The following is a 24185-nucleotide window of genomic DNA, read 5'->3' as shown; positions in this document are numbered from 1 at the left end:
GACAGTCAGTGTGGGGACAGTTATTGAGACCAGAGACAGTCAGTGTGGAGACAGTTTGTAAGACGAGAGACAGTCAGTGTAGGGACAGTTACTGAGACCAGAGACGGTAAGTGTTGGGACAGTTAGTGAGAGCAGAGACAGTGAGTGTGGGGACAGTGAGACCAGAGACAGTCAGTGTGGGGCCAGTTAGTGAGAACAGAGACAGTCAGTGTGGGGACAGTGAGACCAGAGACAGTCAGTGTGGGGACAGTTAGTGAGATCAGAGACAGTCAGTGTGGGGACAGTTAGTGAGACCAGAGACAGTCAGCGTGGGGACAGTTACTGAGACCAGAGACAGTCAGCGTGGGGACAGTGAGACCAGAGACAGTCAGTGTGGGAACAGTTTGTGAGATGAGAGACAGTCAGTGTGAGGACTGTTAGTGAGGCCAGAGACAGTAAGTGTCGGGACAGTTAGTGAGACCAGAGACAGTCAGTGTGGGGACAGTTAGTGAGACCAGAGACAGTCAGTGTGGGGACAGTGAGACCAGAGACAGTCAGTGTGGGGACAGTTAGTGAGACCAGAGACAGTCAGTGTGGGGACAGTGAGACCAGAGACAGTCAAATTGGGGGCAGTGAGTGAGACCAGAGACAGTCAGTGTGGGGACAGTGAGTGAGACCAGAGACAGTCAGTGTGGGGACAGTTAGTGAGACCAGAGACAGTCAGTGTGGGGACAGTTAGTGAGACCAGAGACAGTAACTGTGAGGAAATTGGTGAGACCAGAGACAGTCAGTGTGGGGACAGTGAGACACAGTCAGTGTGAGGACAGTGAGACCAGAGACAGAAACTGTGAGGACAGTTGGTGAGATTAGAGATAGTTAGTGTGGGGATAGTTATTGAGATCAGAGACAGTCAGTGTGGCGACAGTTAGACCAGAGACAGTCAGTGTGGGGACAGTGAGACCAGAGACAGTCAGTGTGGGGACAGTGAGACCAGAGACAGTAACTGTGAGGACAGTTGTTGAGACCAGAGACAGTCAGTGTGGGGATAGTTATTGAGACCAGAGACAGTCAGTGTGGAGACAGTTAGTGAGACCAGAGACAGTCAGTGTGGGGACAGTTACTGAGACCAGAGACAGTAACTGTGAGGACAGTTGGTGAGTCCAGAGACAGTCAATGTGGGGACAGTGAGACCAGAGACAGTCAGTGTGGGGAAAGTGAGACCAGAGACAGTCAGTGTGAGGAGTTAGTGAGACGAGAGACAGTCAGTGTGGGGACAGTAACTGAGACCAGAGACGGAGACAGTCAGTGTGAGGACAGTGAGACCAGAGACAGTCAGTGTGGGGACATTTAGTATGACCAGAGACAGTCAGTGTGGGGACAGTTAGTGAGACCAGAGACAGTCAGTGTGGGGACAGTGAGACCAGAGACAGTCAGTGTGGGGACAGTTCGTGAGAGCAGAGATCGTCAGTCTGGGGACAGTTAGTGAGGCCAGAGACTGTCAGTGTGGGGACATTTAGTGAGACCAGAGACAGTCAGTGTGGGGACAGTGAGACCAGAGACAGTCAGTGTGGGGACAGTGAGACCAGAGACAGTAACTGTGAGGACAGTTGGTGAGACCAGAGACAGTCAGTGTGTGGACAGTTAATGAGACCAGAGACAGTCAGTGTGGGGACAGTTAATGAGACCAGAAACAGTCTGTGTGGAGACATTTAGTGAGACCAGAGACAGTCAGTGTGAGCACAGTTAGTGATACCAGTGACAGTCAGTGTGGGGACATTGAGTGACAGCAGAGACAGTCAGTGTGGGGACAATGAGACCAGAGACAGTCAGTGTGGGGACAGTGAGTGAGACCAGAGAAAGTCAGTGTGGGGACAGTTATTGAGACCAGAGACAGTCAGTGTGGGGACAGTTATTGAGACCAGAGACAGTCAGTGAGACCAGAGACAGCCAGTGTGGGGACAGTGAGTGAGACAAGAGACAGTCAGTGTGGGGACAGTTTTTGAGACCAGAGACAGTCAGTGTGGGGACATTTAGCGAGACCAGAGACAGTCAGTGTGAGGAAAGTTAGTGAGACCAGAGACAGTCAGTGTGGGGACAGTTTGTGAGACGAGAGACATGTCAGTGTGGGGACTGTTAGTGAGGCCAGAGACAGTAAGTGTGAGGATAGTGAGACCAGAGACAGTCAGTGTGAGGACAGTTAGTGAGACCAGAGACAGTCAGTGTGGGGGCAGTTAGTGAGAACAGAGACAGTCAGTGTGGGGACAGTTAGTGAGACCAGAGACAGTCAGTGTGGGGACAGTGAGACCAGAGACAGTCAGTGTGGGGACAGTGAGATGAGGGACAGTCAGTGTGGGGACAGTTAGTGAGACCAGAGACAGTCAGTGTGGGGACAGTTAGTGAGACCAGAGACAGTCAGTGTGGGGACAGTGAGACCAGAGACAGTCAGTGTGGGGACAGTGAGATGAGGGACAGTCAGTGTGGGGACAGTTAGTGAGACCAGAGACAGTCAGTGTGGGAACAGTTAGTGAGACCAGAGACAGTCAGTGTGGGGACAGTGAGACCAGAGACAGTCAGTGTGGGGCCAGTTAGTGAGAACAGAGACAGTCAGTGTGGGGACAGTGAGACCAGAGACAGTCAGTGTGGGGACAGTTAGTGAGATCAGAGACAGTCAGTGTGGGGACAGTTAGTGAGACCAGAGACAGTCAGCGTGGGGACAGTTACTGAGACCAGAGACAGTAAGTGTGGGGACAGTGAGACCAGAGACAGTCAGTGTGGGGACAGTTTGTGAGATGAGAGACAGTCAGTGTGAGGACTGTTAGTGAGGCCAGAGACAGTAAGTGTCGGGACAGTTAGTGAGACCAGAGACAGTCAGTGTGGGGACAGTTAGTGAGACCAGAGACAGTCAGTGTGGGGACAGTGAGATTAGAGACAGTCAGTGTGGGGACAGTTAGTGAGACCAGAGACAGTCAGTGTGGGGACAGTGAGACCAGAGACAGTCAAATTGGGGACAGTGAGTGAGACCAGAGACAGTCAGTGTGGGGACAGTTACTGAGACAAGAGACAGTAAGTGTGGGGACAGTGAGACCAGAGACAGTCAGTGTGGGGACAGTTTGTGAGATGAGAGACAGTCAGTGTGAGGACTGTTAGTGAGGCCAGAGACAGTAAGTGTCGGGACAGTTAGTGAGACCAGAGACAGTCAGTGTGGGGACAGTTAGTGAGACCAGAGACAGTCAGTGTGGGGACAGTGAGACCAGAGACAGTCAGTGTGGGGACAGTTAGTGAGACCAGAGACAGTCAGTGTGGGGACAGTGAGACCAGAGACAGTCAAATTGGGGACAGTGAGTGAGACCAGAGACAGTCAGTGTGGGGACAGTGAGTGAGACCAGAGACAGTCAGTGTGGGGACAGTTAGTGAGACCAGAGACAGTCAGTGTGGGGACAGTTAGTGAGACCAGAGACAGTAACTGTGAGAAAATTGGTGAGACCAGAGACAGTCAGTGTGGGGACAGTTAGTGAGACCAGAGAAAGACAGTGTCAGGACAGTGAGACCAGAGACAGTCAGTGTGGGGACAGTGAGACCAGAGACAGTCAGTGTGGGGACAGTTAGTGAGACCAGAGACAGAAACTGTGAGGACAGTTGGTGAGATTAGAGATAGTTAGTGTGGGGATAGTTATTGAGATCAGAGACAGTCAGTGTGGCGACAGTTAGACCAGAGACAGTCAGTGTGGTGACAGTGAGACCAGAGACAGTCAGTGTGGGGAAAGTTAGTGAGACCAGAGACAGAAACTGTGAGGACAGTTGGTGAGATTAGAGATAGTCAGTGTGGGGATAGTTATTGAGATCAGAGACAGTCAGTGTGGCGACAGTGAGACCAGAGACAGTCAGTGTGGGGAAAGTGAGACCAGAGACAGTCAGTGTGAGAAGTTAGTGAGACGAGAGACAGTCAGTGTGGGGACAGTAACTGAGACCAGAGACGGAGACAGTCAGTGTGAGGACAGTGAGACCAGAGACAGTCAGTGTGGGGACAGTGAGACCAGAGACAGTCAGTGTGGGGACAGTGAGATGAGGGACAGTCAGTGTGGGGACAGTTAGTGAGACCAGAGACAGTCAGTGTGGGGACAGTTAGTGAGACCAGAGACAGTCAGTGTGGGGACAGTTAGTGAGACCAGAGACAGTCAGTGTGGGGACAGTGAGACCAGAGACAGTCAGTGTGGGGACAGTGAGACCAGAGACAGTAACTGTGAGGACAGTTGGTAAGACAAGAGACAGTCAGTGTGGGGACAGTTATTGAGACCAGAGACAGTCAGTGTGGGGACAGTTTGTAAGACGAGAGACAGTCAGTGTGAGGACTGTTAGTGAGGCCAGAGACAGTCAGTGTGGAGACAGTTAGTGAGACCAGAGATAGTCAGTGTGGGGACAGTTACTGAGACCAGAGACGGTAAGTGTTGGGACAGTTAGTGAGAGCAGAGACAGTGAGTGTGGGGACAGTGAGACCAGAGACAGTCAGTGTGGGGCCAGTTAGTGAGAACAGAGACAGTCAGTGTGGGGACAGTGAGACCAGAGACAGTCAGTGTGGGGACAGTTAGTGAGATCAGAGACAGTCAGTGTGGGGACAGTAAGTGAGACCAGAGACAGTCAGCGTGGGGACAGTTACTGAGACCAGAGACAGTAAGTGTGGGGACAGTGAGACCAGAGACAGTCAGTGTGGGGACAGTTTGTGAGATGAGAGACAGTCAGTGTGAGGACTGTTAGTGAGGCCAGAGACAGTAAGTGTCGGGACAGTTAGTGAGACCAGAGACAGTCAGTGTGGGGACAGTTAGTGAGACCAGAGACAGTCAGTGTGGGGACAGTGAGACCAGAGACAGTCAGTGTGGGGACAGTTAGTGAGACCAGAGACAGTCAGTGTGGGGACAGTGAGACCAGAGACAGTCAAATTGGGGACAGTGAGTGAGACCAGAGACAGTCAGTGTGGGGACAGTTAGTGAGACCAGAGACAGTAAGTGTGGGGACAGTGAGACTAGAGACAGTCAGTGTGGGGACAGTTTGTGAGATGAGAGACAGTCAGTGTGAGGACTGTTAGTGAGGCCAGAGACAGTAAGTGTCGGGACAGTTAGTGAGACCAGAGACAGTCAGTGTGGGGATAGTTAGTGAGACTAGAGATAGTTAGTGTGGGGACAGTGAGATTAGAGACAGTCAGTGTGGGGATAGTTATTGAGACCAGAGACAGTCAGTGTGGAGACAGTTAGTGAGACCAGAGACAGTCAGTGTGGGGACAGTGAGACCAGAGACAGTAACTGTGAGGACAGTTGTTGAGACCAGAGACAGTCAGTGTGCGGATAGTTATTGAGACCAGAGACAGTCAGTGTGGAGACAGTTAGTGAGACCAGAGACAGTCAGTGTGGGGACAGTTACTGAGACCAGAGACAGTAACTGTGAGGACAGTTGGTGAGTCCAGAGACAGTCAATGTGGGGACAGTGAGACCAGAAACAGTCAGTGTGGGGAAAGTGAGACCAGAGACAGTCAGTGTGAGGAGTTAGTGAGACGAGAGACAGTCAGTGTGGGGACAGTGAGACCAGAGACAGTCAGTGTGGGGACAGTGAGATGAGGGACAGTCAGTGTGGGGACAGTTAGTGAGACCAGAGACAGTCAGTGTGGGGACAGTTCGTGAGACCAGAGACAGTCAGTGTGGGGACAGTGAGACCAGAGACAGTCAGTGTGGGGACAGTGAGATGAGGGACAGTCAGTGTGGGGACAGTTAGTGAGACCAGAGACAGTCAGTGTGGGAACAGTTAGTGAGACCAGAGACAGTCAGTGTGGGGACAGTGAGACCAGAGACAGTCAGTGTGGGGCCAGTTAGTGAGAACAGAGACAGTCAGTGTGGGGACAGTGAGACCAGAGACAGTCAGTGTGGGGACAGTTAGTGAGATCAGAGACAGTCAGTGTGGGGACAGTTAGTGAGACCAGAGACAGTCAGCGTGGGGACAGTTACTGAGACCAGAGACAGTAAGTGTGGGGACAGTGAGACCAGAGACAGTCAGTGTGGGGACAGTTTGTGAGATGAGAGACAGTCAGTGTGAGGACTGTTAGTGAGGCCAGAGACAGTAAGTGTCGGGACAGTTAGTGAGACCAGAGACAGTCAGTGTGGGGACAGTTAGTGAGACCAGAGACAGTCAGTGTGGGGACAGTGAGATTAGAGACAGTCAGTGTGGGGACAGTTAGTGAGACCAGAGACAGTCAGTGTGGGGACAGTGAGACCAGAGACAGTCAAATTGGGGACAGTGAGTGAGACCAGAGACAGTCAGTGTGGGGACAGTTACTGAGACAAGAGACAGTAAGTGTGGGGACAGTGAGACCAGAGACAGTCAGTGTGGGGACAGTTTGTGAGATGAGAGACAGTCAGTGTGAGGACTGTTAGTGAGGCCAGAGACAGTAAGTGTCGGGACAGTTAGTGAGACCAGAGACAGTCAGTGTGGGGACAGTTAGTGAGACCAGAGACAGTCAGTGTGGGGACAGTGAGACCAGAGACAGTCAGTGTGGGGACAGTTAGTGAGACCAGAGACAGTCAGTGTGGGGACAGTGAGACCAGAGACAGTCAAATTGGGGACAGTGAGTGAGACCAGAGACAGTCAGTGTGGGGACAGTGAGTGAGACCAGAGACAGTCAGTGTGGGGACAGTTAGTGAGACCAGAGACAGTCAGTGTGGGGACAGTTAGTGAGACCAGAGACAGTAACTGTGAGAAAATTGGTGAGACCAGAGACAGTCAGTGTGGGGACAGTTAGTGAGACCAGAGAAAGACAGTGTCAGGACAGTGAGACCAGAGACAGTCAGTGTGGGGACAGTGAGACCAGAGACAGTCAGTGTGGGGACAGTTAGTGAGACCAGAGACAGAAACTGTGAGGACAGTTGGTGAGATTAGAGATAGTTAGTGTGGGGATAGTTATTGAGATCAGAGACAGTCAGTGTGGCGACAGTTAGACCAGAGACAGTCAGTGTGGTGACAGTGAGACCAGAGACAGTCAGTGTGGGGAAAGTTAGTGAGACCAGAGACAGAAACTGTGAGGACAGTTGGTGAGATTAGAGATAGTCAGTGTGGGGATAGTTATTGAGATCAGAGACAGTCAGTGTGGCGACAGTGAGACCAGAGACAGTCAGTGTGGGGAAAGTGAGACCAGAGACAGTCAGTGTGAGAAGTTAGTGAGACGAGAGACAGTCAGTGTGGGGACAGTAACTGAGACCAGAGACGGAGACAGTCAGTGTGAGGACAGTGAGACCAGAGACAGTCAGTGTGGGGACATTTAGTATGACCAGAGACAGTCAGTGTGGGGACAGTTAGTGAGACCAGAGACAGTCAGTGTGGGGACAGTGAGACCAGAGACAGTCAGTGTGGGGACAGTTCGTGAGAGCAGAGATCGTCAGTCTGGGGACAGTTAGTGAGACCAGACACTGTCAGTGTGGGGACAGTTATTGAGACCAGAGACAGTCAGTGTGGGGACAGTGAGACCAGAGACAGTCAGTGTGGGGACAGTGAGATCAGAGACAGTAACTGTGAGGACAGTTAGTGAGGCCAGAGACTGTCAGTGTGGGGACATTTAGTGAGACCAGAGACAGTCAGTGTGGGGACAGTGAGACCAGAGACAGTCAGTGTGGGGACAGTGAGACCAGAGACAGTAACTGTGAGGACAGTTGGTGAGACCAGAGACAGTCAGTGTGTGGACAGTTAATGAGACCAGAGACAGTCAGTGTGGGGACAGTTAATGAGACCAGAAACAGTCTGTGTGGGGACATTTAGTGAGACCAGAGACAGTCAGTGTGAGCACAGTTAGTGATACCAGTGACAGTCAGTGTGGGGACATTGAGTGACAGCAGAGACAGTCAGTGTGGGGAAAATGAGACCAGAGACAGTCAGTGTGGGGACAGTGAGACCAGAGACAGTCAGTGTGGGGACAGTGAGTGAGACCAGAGAAAGTCAGTGTGGGGACAGTTATTGAGACCAGAGACAGTCAGTGTGGGGACAGTTATTGAGACCAGAGACAGTCAGTGAGACCAGAGACAGCCAGTGTGGGGACAGTGAGTGAGACAAGAGACAGTCAGTGTGGGGACAGTTTTTGAGACCAGAGACAGTCAGTGTGGGGACATTTAGCGAGACCAGAGACAGTCAGTGTGAGGAAAGTTAGTGAGACCAGAGACAGTCGGTGTGGGGACAGTTTGTGAGACGAGAGACATGTCAGTGTGGGGACTGTTAGTGAGGCCAGAGACAGTAAGTGTGAGGATAGTGAGACCAGAGACAGTCAGTGTGAGGACAGTTAGTGAGACTAGAGACAGTCAGTGTGGGGGCAGTTAGTGAGAACAGAGACAGTCAGTGTGGGGACAGTTAGTGAGACCAGAGACAGTCAGTGTGGGGACAGTGAGACCAGAGACAGTCAGTGTGGGGACAGTGAGATGAGGGACAGTCAGTGTGGGGACAGTTAGTGAGACCAGAGACAGTCAGTGTGGGGACAGTTAGTGAGACCAGAGACAGTCAGTGTGGGGACAGTTAGTGAGACCAGAGACAGTCAGTGTGGGGACAGTGAGACCAGAGACAGTCAGTGTGGGGACAGTGAGACCAGAGACAGTAACTGTGAGGACAGTTGGTAAGACAAGAGACAGTCAGTGTGGGGACAGTTATTGAGACCAGAGACAGTCAGTGTGGGGACAGTTTGTAAGACGAGAGACAGTCAGTGTGAGGACTGTTAGTGAGGCCAGAGACAGTCAGTGTGGAGACAGTTAGTGAGACCAGAGATAGTCAGTGTGGGGACAGTTACTGAGACCAGAGACGGTAAGTGTTGGGACAGTTAGTGAGAGCAGAGACAGTGAGTGTGGGGACAGTGAGACCAGAGACAGTCAGTGTGGGGACAGTGAGACCAGAGACAGTAACTGTGAGGACAGTTGGTAAGACAAGAGACAGTCAGTGTGGGGACAGTTATTGAGACCAGAGACAGTCAGTGTGGAGACAGTTTGTAAGACGAGAGACAGTCAGTGTAGGGACAGTTACTGAGACCAGAGACGGTAAGTGTTGGGACAGTTAGTGAGAGCAGAGACAGTGAGTGTGGGGACAGTGAGACCAGAGACAGTCAGTGTGGGGCCAGTTAGTGAGAACAGAGACAGTCAGTGTGGGGACAGTGAGACCAGAGACAGTCAGTGTGGAGACAGTTAGTGAGACCAGAGACAGTCAGTGTGGGGACAGTTACTGAGACCAGAGACAGTAACTGTGAGGACAGTTGGTGAGTCCAGAGACAGTCAATGTGGGGACAGTGAGACCAGAGACAGTCAGTGTGGGGAAAGTGAGACCAGAGACAGTCAGTGTGAGGAGTTAGTGAGACGAGAGACAGTCAGTGTGGGGACAGTAACTGAGACCAGAGACGGAGACAGTCAGTGTGAGGACAGTGAGACCAGAGACAGTCAGTGTGGGGACATTTAGTATGACCAGAGACAGTCAGTGTGGGGACAGTTAGTGAGACCAGAGACAGTCAGTGTGGGGACAGTGAGACCAGAGACAGTCAGTGTGGGGACAGTTCGTGAGAGCAGAGATCGTCAGTCTGGGGACAGTTAGTGAGACCAGACACTGTCAGTGTGGGGACAGTTATTGAGACCAGAGACAGTCAGTGTGGGGACAGTGAGACCAGAGACAGTCAGTGTGGGGACAGTGAGATCAGAGACAGTAACTGTGAGGACAGTTAGTGAGGCCAGAGACTGTCAGTGTGGGGACATTTAGTGAGACCAGAGACAGTCAGTGTGGGGACAGTGAGACCAGAGACAGTCAGTGTGGGGACAGTGAGACCAGAGACAGTAACTGTGAGGACAGTTGGTGAGACCAGAGACAGTCAGTGTGTGGACAGTTAATGAGACCAGAGACAGTCAGTGTGGGGACAGTTAATGAGACCAGAAACAGTCTGTGTGGAGACATTTAGTGAGACCAGAGACAGTCAGTGTGAGCACAGTTAGTGATACCAGTGACAGTCAGTGTGGGGACATTGAGTGACAGCAGAGACAGTCAGTGTGGGGACAATGAGACCAGAGACAGTCAGTGTGGGGACAGTGAGTGAGACCAGAGAAAGTCAGTGTGGGGACAGTTATTGAGACCAGAGACAGTCAGTGTGGGGACAGTTATTGAGACCAGAGACAGTCAGTGAGACCAGAGACAGCCAGTGTGGGGACAGTGAGTGAGACAAGAGACAGTCAGTGTGGGGACAGTTTTTGAGACCAGAGACAGTCAGTGTGGGGACATTTAGCGAGACCAGAGACAGTCAGTGTGAGGAAAGTTAGTGAGACCAGAGACAGTCAGTGTGGGGACAGTTTGTGAGACGAGAGACATGTCAGTGTGGGGACTGTTAGTGAGGCCAGAGACAGTAAGTGTGAGGATAGTGAGACCAGAGACAGTCAGTGTGAGGACAGTTAGTGAGACCAGAGACAGTCAGTGTGGGGGCAGTTAGTGAGAACAGAGACAGTCAGTGTGGGGACAGTTAGTGAGACCAGAGACAGTCAGTGTGGGGACAGTGAGACCAGAGACAGTCAGTGTGGGGACAGTGAGATGAGGGACAGTCAGTGTGGGGACAGTTAGTGAGACCAGAGACAGTCAGTGTGGGGACAGTTAGTGAGACCAGAGACAGTCAGTGTGGGGACAGTGAGACCAGAGACAGTCAGTGTGGGGACAGTGAGATGAGGGACAGTCAGTGTGGGGACAGTTAGTGAGACCAGAGACAGTCAGTGTGGGAACAGTTAGTGAGACCAGAGACAGTCAGTGTGGGGACAGTGAGACCAGAGACAGTCAGTGTGGGGCCAGTTAGTGAGAACAGAGACAGTCAGTGTGGGGACAGTGAGACCAGAGACAGTCAGTGTGGGGACAGTTAGTGAGATCAGAGACAGTCAGTGTGGGGACAGTTAGTGAGACCAGAGACAGTCAGCGTGGGGACAGTTACTGAGACCAGAGACAGTAAGTGTGGGGACAGTGAGACCAGAGACAGTCAGTGTGGGGACAGTTTGTGAGATGAGAGACAGTCAGTGTGAGGACTGTTAGTGAGGCCAGAGACAGTAAGTGTCGGGACAGTTAGTGAGACCAGAGACAGTCAGTGTGGGGACAGTTAGTGAGACCAGAGACAGTCAGTGTGGGGACAGTTAGTGAGACCAGAGACAGTCAGTGTGGGGACAGTGAGATTAGAGACAGTCAGTGTGGGGACAGTTAGTGAGACCAGAGACAGTCAGTGTGGGGACAGTGAGACCAGAGACAGTCAAATTGGGGACAGTGAGTGAGACCAGAGACAGTCAGTGTGGGGACAGTTACTGAGACAAGAGACAGTAAGTGTGGGGACAGTGAGACCAGAGACAGTCAGTGTGGGGACAGTTTGTGAGATGAGAGACAGTCAGTGTGAGGACTGTTAGTGAGGCCAGAGACAGTAAGTGTCGGGACAGTTAGTGAGACCAGAGACAGTCAGTGTGGGGACAGTTAGTGAGACCAGAGACAGTCAGTGTGGGGACAGTGAGACCAGAGACAGTCAGTGTGGGGACAGTTAGTGAGACCAGAGACAGTCAGTGTGGGGACAGTGAGACCAGAGACAGTCAAATTGGGGACAGTGAGTGAGACCAGAGACAGTCAGTGTGGGGACAGTGAGTGAGACCAGAGACAGTCAGTGTGGGGACAGTTAGTGAGACCAGAGACAGTCAGTGTGGGGACAGTTAGTGAGACCAGAGACAGTAACTGTGAGAAAATTGGTGAGACCAGAGACAGTCAGTGTGGGGACAGTTAGTGAGACCAGAGAAAGACAGTGTCAGGACAGTGAGACCAGAGACAGTCAGTGTGGGGACAGTGAGACCAGAGACAGTCAGTGTGGGGACAGTTAGTGAGACCAGAGACAGAAACTGTGAGGACAGTTGGTGAGATTAGAGATAGTTAATGTGGGGATAGTTATTGAGATCAGAGACAGTCAGTGTGGCGACAGTTAGACCAGAGACAGTCAGTGTGGTGACAGTGAGACCAGAGACAGTCAGTGTGGGGAAAGTTAGTGAGACCAGAGACAGAAACTGTGAGGACAGTTGGTGAGATTAGAGATAGTCAGTGTGGGGATAGTTATTGAGATCAGAGACAGTCAGTGTGGCGACAGTGAGACCAGAGACAGTCAGTGTGGGGAAAGTGAGACCAGAGACAGTCAGTGTGAGAAGTTAGTGAGACGAGAGACAGTCAGTGTGGGGACAGTAACTGAGACCAGAGACGGAGACAGTCAGTGTGAGGACAGTGAGACCAGAGACAGTCAGTGTGGGGACAGTGAGACCAGAGACAGTCAGTGTGGGGACAGTGAGATGAGGGACAGTCAGTGTGGGGACAGTTAGTGAGACCAGAGACAGTCAGTGTGGGGACAGTTAGTGAGACCAGAGACAGTCAGTGTGGGGACAGTTAGTGAGACCAGAGACAGTCAGTGTGGGGACAGTGAGACCAGAGACAGTCAGTGTGGGGACAGTGAGACCAGAGACAGTAACTGTGAGGACAGTTGGTAAGACAAGAGACAGTCAGTGTGGGGACAGTTATTGAGACCAGAGACAGTCAGTGTGGGGACAGTTTGTAAGACGAGAGACAGTCAGTGTGAGGACTGTTAGTGAGGCCAGAGACAGTCAGTGTGGAGACAGTTAGTGAGACCAGAGATAGTCAGTGTGGGGACAGTTACTGAGACCAGAGACGGTAAGTGTTGGGACAGTTAGTGAGAGCAGAGACAGTGAGTGTGGGGACAGTGAGACCAGAGACAGTCAGTGTGGGGCCAGTTAGTGAGAACAGAGACAGTCAGTGTGGGGACAGTGAGACCAGAGACAGTCAGTGTGGGGACAGTTAGTGAGATCAGAGACAGTCAGTGTGGGGACAGTAAGTGAGACCAGAGACAGTCAGCGTGGGGACAGTTACTGAGACCAGAGACAGTAAGTGTGGGGACAGTGAGACCAGAGACAGTCAGTGTGGGGACAGTTTGTGAGATGAGAGACAGTCAGTGTGAGGACTGTTAGTGAGGCCAGAGACAGTAAGTGTCGGGACAGTTAGTGAGACCAGAGACAGTCAGTGTGGGGACAGTTAGTGAGACCAGAGACAGTCAGTGTGGGGACAGTGAGACCAGAGACAGTCAGTGTGGGGACAGTTAGTGAGACCAGAGACAGTCAGTGTGGGGACAGTGAGACCAGAGACAGTCAAATTGGGGACAGTGAGTGAGACCAGAGACAGTCAGTGTGGGGACAGTTAGTGAGACCAGAGACAGTAAGTGTGGGGACAGTGAGACTAGAGACAGTCAGTGTGGGGACAGTTTGTGAGATGAGAGACAGTCAGTGTGAGGACTGTTAGTGAGGCCAGAGACAGTAAGTGTCGGGACAGTTAGTGAGACCAGAGACAGTCAGTGTGGGGATAGTTAGTGAGACTAGAGATAGTTAGTGTGGGGACAGTGAGATTAGAGACAGTCAGTGTGGGGATAGTTATTGAGACCAGAGACAGTCAGTGTGGAGACAGTTAGTGAGACCAGAGACAGTCAGTGTGGGGACAGTGAGACCAGAGACAGTAACTGTGAGGACAGTTGTTGAGACCAGAGACAGTCAGTGTGCGGATAGTTATTGAGACCAGAGACAGTCAGTGTGGAGACAGTTAGTGAGACCAGAGACAGTCAGTGTGGGGACAGTTACTGAGACCAGAGACAGTAACTGTGAGGACAGTTGGTGAGTCCAGAGACAGTCAATGTGGGGACAGTGAGACCAGAGACAGTCAGTGTGGGGAAAGTGAGACCAGAGACAGTCAGTGTGAGGAGTTAGTGAGACGAGAGACAGTCAGTGTGGGGACAGTGAGACCAGAGACAGTCAGTGTGGGGACAGTGAGATGAGGGACAGTCAGTGTGGGGACAGTTAGTGAGACCAGAGACAGTCAGTGTGGGGACAGTTAGTGAGACCAGAGACAGTCAGTGTGGGGACAGTGAGACCAGAGACAGTCAGTGTGGGGACAGTGAGATGAGGGACAGTCAGTGTGGGGACAGTTAGTGAGACCAGAGACAGTCAGTGTGGGAACAGTTAGTGAGACCAGAGACAGTCAGTGTGGGGACAGTGAGACCAGAGACAGTCAGTGTGGGGCCAGTTAGTGAGAACAGAGACAGTCAGTGTGGGGACAGTGAGACCAGAGACAGTCAGTGTGGGGACAGTTAGTGAGATCAGAGACAGTCAGTGTGGGGACAGTTAGTGAGACCAGAGACAGTCAGCGTGGGGACAGTTACTGAGACCAGAGACAGTAAGTGTGGGGACAGTGAGACCAGAGACAGTCAGTGTGGGGACAGTTTGTGAGATGAGAGACAGTCAGTGTGAGGACTGTTAGTGAGGCCAGAGACAGTAAGTGTCGGGACAGTTAGTGAGACCAGAGACAGTCAGTGTGGGGACAGTGAGACCAGAGACAGTCAAATTGGGGACAGTGAGTGAGACCAGAGACAGTCAGTGTGGGGACAGTGAGTGAGACCAGAGACAGTCAGTGTGGGGACAGTTAGTGAGACCAGAGACAGTCAGTGTGGGGACAGTTAGTGAGACCAGAGACAGTAACTGTGAGAAAATTGGTGAGACCAGAGACAGTCAGTGTGGGGACAGTTAGTGAGACCAGAGAAAGACAGTGTCAGGACAGTGAGACCAGAGACAGTCAGTGTGGGGACAGTGAGACCAGAGACAGTCAGTGTGGGGACAGTTAGTGAGACCAGAGACAGAAACTGTGAGGACAGTTGGTGAGATTAGAGATAGTTAGTGTGGGGATAGTTATTGAGATCAGAGACAGTCAGTGTGGCGACAGTTAGACCAGAGACAGTCAGTGTGGTGACAGTGAGACCAGAGACAGTCAGTGTGGGGAAAGTTAGTGAGACCAGAGACAGAAACTGTGAGGACAGTTGGTGAGATTAGAGATAGTCAGTGTGGGGATAGTTATTGAGATCAGAGACAGTCAGTGTGGCGACAGTGAGACCAGAGACAGTCAGTGTGGGGAAAGTGAGACCAGAGACAGTCAGTGTGAGAAGTTAGTGAGACGAGAGACAGTCAGTGTGGGGACAGTAACTGAGACCAGAGACGGAGACAGTCAGTGTGAGGACAGTGAGACCAGAGACAGTCAGTGTGGGGACAGTGAGACCAGAGACAGTCAGTGTGGGGACAGTGAGATGAGGGACAGTCAGTGTGGGGACAGTTAGTGAGACCAGAGACAGTCAGTGTGGGGACAGTTAGTGAGACCAGAGACAGTCAGTGTGGGGACAGTTAGTGAGACCAGAGACAGTCAGTGTGGGGACAGTGAGACCAGAGACAGTCAGTGTGGGGACAGTGAGACCAGAGACAGTAACTGTGAGGACAGTTGGTAAGACAAGAGACAGTCAGTGTGGGGACAGTTATTGAGACCAGAGACAGTCAGTGTGGGGACAGTTTGTAAGACGAGAGACAGTCAGTGTGAGGACTGTTAGTGAGGCCAGAGACAGTCAGTGTGGAGACAGTTAGTGAGACCAGAGATAGTCAGTGTGGGGACAGTTACTGAGACCAGAGACGGTAAGTGTTGGGACAGTTAGTGAGAGCAGAGACAGTGAGTGTGGGGACAGTGAGACCAGAGACAGTCAGTGTGGGGCCAGTTAGTGAGAACAGAGACAGTCAGTGTGGGGACAGTGAGACCAGAGACAGTCAGTGTGGGGACAGTTAGTGAGATCAGAGACAGTCAGTGTGGGGACAGTAAGTGAGACCAGAGACAGTCAGCGTGGGGACAGTTACTGAGACCAGAGACAGTAAGTGTGGGGACAGTGAGACCAGAGACAGTCAGTGTGGGGACAGTTTGTGAGATGAGAGACAGTCAGTGTGAGGACTGTTAGTGAGGCCAGAGACAGTAAGTGTCGGGACAGTTAGTGAGACCAGAGACAGTCAGTGTGGGGACAGTTAGTGAGACCAGAGACAGTCAGTGTGGGGACAGTGAGACCAGAGACAGTCAGTGTGGGGACAGTTAGTGAGACCAGAGACAGTCAGTGTGGGGACAGTGAGACCAGAGACAGTCAAATTGGGGACAGTGAGTGAGACCAGAGACAGTCAGTGTGGGGACAGTTAGTGAGACCAGAGACAGTAAGTGTGGGGACAGTGAGACTAGAGACAGTCAGTGTGGGGACAGTTTGTGAGATGAGAGACAGTCAGTGTGAGGACTGTTAGTGAGGCCAGAGACAGTAAGTGTCGGGACAGTTAGTGAGACCAGAGACAGTCAGTGTGGGGATAGTTAGTGAGACTAGAGATAGTTAGTGTGGGGACAGTGAGATTAGAGACAGTCAGTGTGGGGATAGTTATTGAGACCAGAGACAGTCAGTGTGGAGACAGTTAGTGAGACCAGAGACAGTCAGTGTGGGGACAGTGAGACCAGAGACAGTAACTGTGAGGACAGTTGTTGAGACCAGAGACAGTCAGTGTGCGGATAGTTATTGAGACCAGAGACAGTCAGTGTGGAGACAGTTAGTGAGACCAGAGACAGTCAGTGTGGGGACAGTTACTGAGACCAGAGACAGTAACTGTGAGGACAGTTGGTGAGTCCAGAGACAGTCAATGTGGGGACAGTGAGACCAGAGACAGTCAGTGTGGGGAAAGTGAGACCAGAGACAGTCAGTGTGAGGAGTTAGTGAGACGAGAGACAGTCAGTGTGGGGACAGTGAGACCAGAGACAGTCAGTGTGGGGACAGTGAGATGAGGGACAGTCAGTGTGGGGACAGTTAGTGAGACCAGAGACAGTCAGTGTGGGGACAGTTAGTGAGACCAGAGACAGTCAGTGTGGGGACAGTGAGACCAGAGACAGTCAGTGTGGGGACAGTGAGATGAGGGACAGTCAGTGTGGGGACAGTTAGTGAGACCAGAGACAGTCAGTGTGGGAACAGTTAGTGAGACCAGAGACAGTCAGTGTGGGGACAGTGAGACCAGAGACAGTCAGTGTGGGGCCAGTTAGTGAGAACAGAGACAGTCAGTGTGGGGACAGTGAGACCAGAGACAGTCAGTGTGGGGACAGTTAGTGAGATCAGAGACAGTCAGTGTGGGGACAGTTAGTGAGACCAGAGACAGTCAGCGTGGGGACAGTTACTGAGACCAGAGACAGTAAGTGTGGGGACAGTGAGACCAGAGACAGTCAGTGTGGGGACAGTTTGTGAGATGAGAGACAGTCAGTGTGAGGACTGTTAGTGAGGCCAGAGACAGTAAGTGTCGGGACAGTTAGTGAGACCAGAGACAGTCAGTGTGGGGACAGTTAGTGAGAGCAGAGACAGTCAGTGTGGGGACAGTGAGATTAGAGACAGTCAGTGTGGGGACAGTTAGTGAGACCAGAGACAGTCAGTGTGGGGACAGTGAGACCAGAGACAGTCAAATTGGGGACAGTGAGTGAGACCAGAGACAGTCAGTGTGGGGACAGTTACTGAGACAAGAGACAGTAAGTGTGGGGACAGTGAGACCAGAGACAGTCAGTGTGGGGACAGTTTGTGAGATGAGAGACAGTCAGTGTGAGGACTGTTAGTGAGGCCAGAGACAGTAAGTGTCGGGACAGTTAGTGAGACCAGAGACAGTCAGTGTGGGGACAGTTAGTGAGACCAGAGACAGTCAGTGTGGGGACAGTGAGACCAGAGACAGTCAGTGTGGGGACAGTTAGTGAGACCAGAGACAGTCAGTGTGGGGACAGTGAGACCAGAGACAGTCAAATTGGGGACAGTGAGTGAGACCAGAGACAGTCAGTGTGGGGACAGTGAGTGAGACCAGAGACAGTCAGTGTGGGGACAGTTAGTGAGACCAGAGACAGTCAGTGTGGGGACAGTTAGTGAGACCAGAGACAGTAACTGTGAGAAAATTGGTGAGACCAGAGACAGTCAGTGTGGGGACAGTTAGTGAGACCAGAGAAAGACAGTGTCAGGACAGTGAGACCAGAGACAGTCAGTGTGGGGACAGTGAGACCAGAGACAGTCAGTGTGGGGACAGTTAGTGAGACCAGAGACAGAAACTGTGAGGACAGTTGGTGAGATTAGAGATAGTTAGTGTGGGGATAGTTATTGAGATCAGAGACAGTCAGTGTGGCGACAGTTAGACCAGAGACAGTCAGTGTGGTGACAGTGAGACCAGAGACAGTCAGTGTGGGGAAAGTTAGTGAGACCAGAGACAGAAACTGTGAGGACAGTTGGTGAGATTAGAGATAGTCAGTGTGGGGATAGTTATTGAGATCAGAGACAGTCAGTGTGGCGACAGTGAGACCAGAGACAGTCAGTGTGGGGAAAGTGAGACCAGAGACAGTCAGTGTGAGAAGTTAGTGAGACGAGAGACAGTCAGTGTGGGGACAGTAACTGAGACCAGAGACGGAGACAGTCAGTGTGAGGACAGTGAGACCAGAGACAGTCAGTGTGGGGACATTTAGTATGACCAGAGACAGTCAGTGTGGGGACAGTTAGTGAGACCAGAGACAGTCAGTGTGGGGACAGTGAGACCAGAGACAGTCAGTGTGGGGACAGTTCGTGAGAGCAGAGATCGTCAGTCTGGGGACAGTTAGTGAGACCAGACACTGTCAGTGTGGGGACAGTTATTGAGACCAGAGACAGTCAGTGTGGGGACAGTGAGACCAGAGACAGTCAGTGTGGGGACAGTGAGATCAGAGACAGTAACTGTGAGGACAGTTAGTGAGGCCAGAGACTGTCAGTGTGGGGACATTTAGTGAGACCAGAGACAGTCAGTGTGGGGACAGTGAGACCAGAGACAGTCAGTGTGGGGACAGTGAGACCAGAGACAGTAACTGTGAGGACAGTTGGTGAGACCAGAGACAGTCAGTGTGTGGACAGTTAATGAGACCAGAGACAGTCAGTGTGGGGACAGTTAATGAGACCAGAAACAGTCTGTGTGGGGACATTTAGTGAGACCAGAGACAGTCAGTGTGAGCACAGTTAGTGATACCAGTGACAGTCAGTGTGGGGACATTGAGTGACAGCAGAGACAGTCAGTGTGGGGAAAATGAGACCAGAGACAGTCAGTGTGGGGACAGTGAGACCAGAGACAGTCAGTGTGGGGACAGTGAGTGAGACCAGAGAAAGTCAGTGTGGGGACAGTTATTGAGACCAGAGACAGTCAGTGAGACCAGAGACAGCCAGTGTGGGGACAGTGAGTGAGACAAGAGACAGTCAGTGTGGGGACAGTTTTTGAGACCAGAGACAGTCAGTGTGGGGACATTTAGCGAGACCAGAGACAGTCAGTGTGAGGAAAGTTAGTGAGACCAGAGACAGTCGGTGTGGGGACAGTTTGTGAGACGAGAGACATGTCAGTGTGGGGACTGTTAGTGAGGCCAGAGACAGTAAGTGTGAGGATAGTGAGACCAGAGACAGTCAGTGTGAGGACAGTTAGTGAGACTAGAGACAGTCAGTGTGGGGGCAGTTAGTGAGAACAGAGACAGTCAGTGTGGGGACAGTTAGTGAGACCAGAGACAGTCAGTGTGGGGACAGTGAGACCAGAGACAGTCAGTGTGGGGACAGTGAGATGAGGGACAGTCAGTGTGGGGACAGTTAGTGAGACCAGAGACAGTCAGTGTGGGGACAGTTAGTGAGACCAGAGACAGTCAGTGTGGGGACAGTTAGTGAGACCAGAGACAGTCAGTGTGGGGACAGTGAGACCAGAGACAGTCAGTGTGGGGACAGTGAGACCAGAGACAGTAACTGTGAGGACAGTTGGTAAGACAAGAGACAGTCAGTGTGGGGACAGTTATTGAGACCAGAGACAGTCAGTGTGGGGACAGTTTGTAAGACGAGAGACAGTCAGTGTGAGGACTGTTAGTGAGGCCAGAGACAGTCAGTGTGGAGACAGTTAGTGAGACCAGAGATAGTCAGTGTGGGGACAGTTACTGAGACCAGAGACGGTAAGTGTTGGGACAGTTAGTGAGAGCAGAGACAGTGAGTGTGGGGACAGTGAGACCAGAGACAGTCAGTGTGGGGACAGTGAGACCAGAGACAGTAACTGTGAGGACAGTTGGTAAGACAAGAGACAGTCAGTGTGGGGACAGTTATTGAGACCAGAGACAGTCAGTGTGGAGACAGTTTGTAAGACGAGAGACAGTCAGTGTAGGGACAGTTACTGAGACCAGAGACGGTAAGTGTTGGGACAGTTAGTGAGAGCAGAGACAGTGAGTGTGGGGACAGTGAGACCAGAGACAGTCAGTGTGGGGCCAGTTAGTGAGAACAGAGACAGTCAGTGTGGGGACAGTGAGACCAGAGATAGTCAGTGTGGGGACAGTTAGTGAGATCAGAGACAGTCAGTGTGGGGACAGTTAGTGAGACCAGAGACAGTCAGCGTGGGGACAGTTACTGAGACCAGAGACAGTCAGCGTGGGGACAGTGAGACCAGAGACAGTCAGTGTGGGAACAGTTTGTGAGATGAGAGACAGTCAGTGTGAGGACTGTTAGTGAGGCCAGAGACAGTAAGTGTCGGGACAGTTAGTGAGACCAGAGACAGTCAGTGTGGGGACAGTTAGTGAGACCAGAGACAGTCAGTGTGGGGACAGTGAGACCAGAGACAGTCAGTGTGGGGACAGTTAGTGAGACCAGAGACAGTCAGTGTGGGGACAGTGAGACCAGAGACAGTCAAATTGGGGACAGTGAGTGAGACCAGAGACAGTCAGTGTGGGGACAGTGAGTGAGACCAGAGACAGTCAGTGTGGGGACAGTTAGTGAGACCAGAGACAGTCAGTGTGGGGACAGTTAGTGAGACCAGAGACAGTAACTGTGAGGAAATTGGTGAGACCAGAGACAGTCAGTGTGGGGACAGTGAGACACAGTCAGTGTGAGGACAGTGAGACCAGAGACAGAAACTGTGAGGACAGTTGGTGAGATTAGAGATAGTTAGTGTGGGGATAGTTATTGAGATCAGAGACAGTCAGTGTGGCGACAGTTAGACCAGAGACAGTCAGTGTGGGGACAGTGAGACCAGAGACAGTCAGTGTGGGGACAGTGAGACCAGAGACAGTAACTGTGAGGACAGTTGTTGAGACCAGAGACAGTCAGTGTGGGGATAGTTATTGAGACCAGAGACAGTCAGTGTGGAGACAGTTAGTGAGACCAGAGACAGTCAGTGTGGGGACAGTTACTGAGACCAGAGACAGTAACTGTGAGGACAGTTGGTGAGTCCAGAGACAGTCAATGTGGGGACAGTGAGACCAGAGACAGTCAGTGTGGGGAAAGTGAGACCAGAGACAGTCAGTGTGAGGAGTTAGTGAGACGAGAGACAGTCAGTGTGGGGACAGTAACTGAGACCAGAGACGGAGACAGTCAGTGTGAGGACAGTGAGACCAGAGACAGTCAGTGTGGGGACATTTAGTATGACCAGAGACAGTCAGTGTGGGGACAGTTAGTGAGACCAGAGACAGTCAGTGTGGGGACAGTGAGACCAGAGACAGTCAGTGTGGGGACAGTTCGTGAGAGCAGAGATCGTCAGTCTGGGGACAGTTAGTGAGACCAGACACTGTCAGTGTGGGGACAGTTATTGAGACCAGAGACAGTCAGTGTGGGGACAGTGAGACCAGAGACAGTCAGTGTGGGGACAGTGAGATCAGAGACAGTAACTGTGAGGACAGTTAGTGAGGCCAGAGACTGTCAGTGTGGGGACATTTAGTGAGACCAGAGACAGTCAGTGTGAGGACAGTGAGACCAGAGACAGTCAGTGTGGGGACAGTGAGACCAGAGACAGTAACTGTGAGGACAGTTGGTGAGACCAGAGACAGTCAGTGTGTGGACAGTTAATGAGACCAGAGACAGTCAGTGTGGGGACAGTTAATGAGACCAGAAACAGTCTGTGTGGAGACATTTAGTGAGACCAGAGACAGTCAGTGTGAGCACAGTTAGTGATACCAGTGACAGTCAGTGTGGGGACATTGAGTGACAGCAGAGACAGTCAGTGTGGGGACAATGAGACCAGAGACAGTCAGTGTGGGGACAGTGAGTGAGACCAGAGAAAGTCAGTGTGGGGACAGTTATTGAGACCAGAGACAGTCAGTGTGGGGACAGTTATTGAGACCAGAGACAGTCAGTGAGACCAGAGACAGCCAGTGTGGGGACAGTGAGTGAGACAAGAGACAGTCAGTGTGGGGACAGTTTTTGAGACCAGAGACAGTCAGTGTGGGGACATTTAGCGAGACCAGAGACAGTCAGTGTGAGGAAAGTTAGTGAGACCAGAGACAGTCAGTGTGGGGACAGTTTGTGAGACGAGAGACATGTCAGTGTGGGGACTGTTAGTGAGGCCAGAGACAGTAAGTGTGAGGATAGTGAGACCAGAGACAGTCAGTGTGAGGACAGTTAGTGAGACCAGAGACAGTCAGTGTGGGGGCAGTTAGTGAGAACAGAGACAGTCAGTGTGGGGACAGTTAGTGAGACCAGAGACAGTCAGTGTGGGGACAGTGAGACCAGAGACAGTCAGTGTGGGGACAGTGAGATGAGGGACAGTCAGTGTGGGGACAGTTAGTGAGACCAGAGACAGTCAGTGTGGGGACAGTTAGTGAGACCAGAGACAGTCAGTGTGGGGACAGTGAGACCAGAGACAGTCAGTGTGGGGACAGTGAGATGAGGGACAGTCAGTGTGGGGACAGTTAGTGAGACCAGAGACAGTCAGTGTGGGAACAGTTAGTGAGACCAGAGACAGTCAGTGTGGGGACAGTGAGACCAGAGACAGTCAGTGTGGGGCCAGTTAGTGAGAACAGAGACAGTCAGTGTGGGGACAGTGAGACCAGAGACAGTCAGTGTGGGGACAGTTAGTGAGATCAGAGACAGTCAGTGTGGGGACAGTTAGTGAGACCAGAGACAGTCAGCGTGGGGACAGTTACTGAGACCAGAGACAGTAAGTGTGGGGACAGTGAGACCAGAGACAGTCAGTGTGGGGACAGTTTGTGAGATGAGAGACAGTCAGTGTGAGGACTGTTAGTGAGGCCAGAGACAGTAAGTGTCGGGACAGTTAGTGAGACCAGAGACAGTCAGTGTGGGGACAGTTAGTGAGACCAGAGACAGTCAGTGTGGGGACAGTGAGATTAGAGACAGTCAGTGTGGGGACAGTTAGTGAGACCAGAGACAGTCAGTGTGGGGACAGTGAGACCAGAGACAGTCAAATTGGGGACAGTGAGTGAGACCAGAGACAGTCAGTGTGGGGACAGTTACTGAGACAAGAGACAGTAAGTGTGGGGACAGTGAGACCAGAGACAGTCAGTGTGGGGACAGTTTGTGAGATGAGAGACAGTCAGTGTGAGGACTGTTAGTGAGGCCAGAGACAGTAAGTGTCGGGACAGTTAGTGAGACCAGAGACAGTCAGTGTGGGGACAGTTAGTGAGACCAGAGACAGTCAGTGTGGGGACAGTGAGACCAGAGACAGTCAGTGTGGGGACAGTTAGTGAGACCAGAGACAGTCAGTGTGGGGACAGTGAGACCAGAGACAGTCAAATTGGGGACAGTGAGTGAGACCAGAGACAGTCAGTGTGGGGACAGTGAGTGAGACCAGAGACAGTCAGTGTGGGGACAGTTAGTGAGACCAGAGACAGTCAGTGTGGGGACAGTTAGTGAGACCAGAGACAGTAACTGTGAGAAAATTGGTGAGACCAGAGACAGTCAGTGTGGGGACAGTTAGTGAGACCAGAGAAAGACAGTGTCAGGACAGTGAGACCAGAGACAGTCAGTGTGGGGACAGTGAGACCAGAGACAGTCAGTGTGGGGACAGTTAGTGAGACCAGAGACAGAAACTGTGAGGACAGTTGGTGAGATTAGAGATAGTTAGTGTGGGGATAGTTATTGAGATCAGAGACAGTCAGTGTGGCGACAGTTAGACCAGAGACAGTCAGTGTGGTGACAGTGAGACCAGAGACAGTCAGTGTGGGGAAAGTTAGTGAGACCAGAGACAGAAACTGTGAGGACAGTTGGTGAGATTAGAGATAGTCAGTGTGGGGATAGTTATTGAGATCAGAGACAGTCAGTGTGGCGACAGTGAGACCAGAGACAGTCAGTGTGGGGAAAGTGAGACCAGAGACAGTCAGTGTGAGAAGTTAGTGAGACGAGAGACAGTCAGTGTGGGGACAGTAACTGAGACCAGAGACGGAGACAGTCAGTGTGAGGACAGTGAGACCAGAGACAGTCAGTGTGGGGACAGTTAGTGAGACCAGAGACAGTCAGTGTGGGGACAGTGAGACCAGAGACAGTC

The 24185-nt window shown here is 51.9% G+C and overlaps 1 protein-coding gene across 1 annotated transcript in view; it reads right to left on the bottom strand.

The window, feature by feature from the left end:
- LOC139247292 (lysosomal acid phosphatase-like) overlaps window positions 1-24185 on the bottom strand; it is a 204783-nt gene that overhangs the window by 15931 nt on the left and 164667 nt on the right. The gene's annotated exons all lie outside the window — the stretch shown is intronic.

Source organism: Pristiophorus japonicus, unplaced genomic scaffold, assembly GCF_044704955.1.
Source record: "Pristiophorus japonicus isolate sPriJap1 unplaced genomic scaffold, sPriJap1.hap1 HAP1_SCAFFOLD_269, whole genome shotgun sequence".
Classification (NCBI taxonomy): domain Eukaryota; kingdom Metazoa; phylum Chordata; class Chondrichthyes; family Pristiophoridae; genus Pristiophorus; species Pristiophorus japonicus.
Note: the sequence above shows the minus strand (reverse complement) of the source record. Positions and strands in the feature narration are given on the sequence as shown.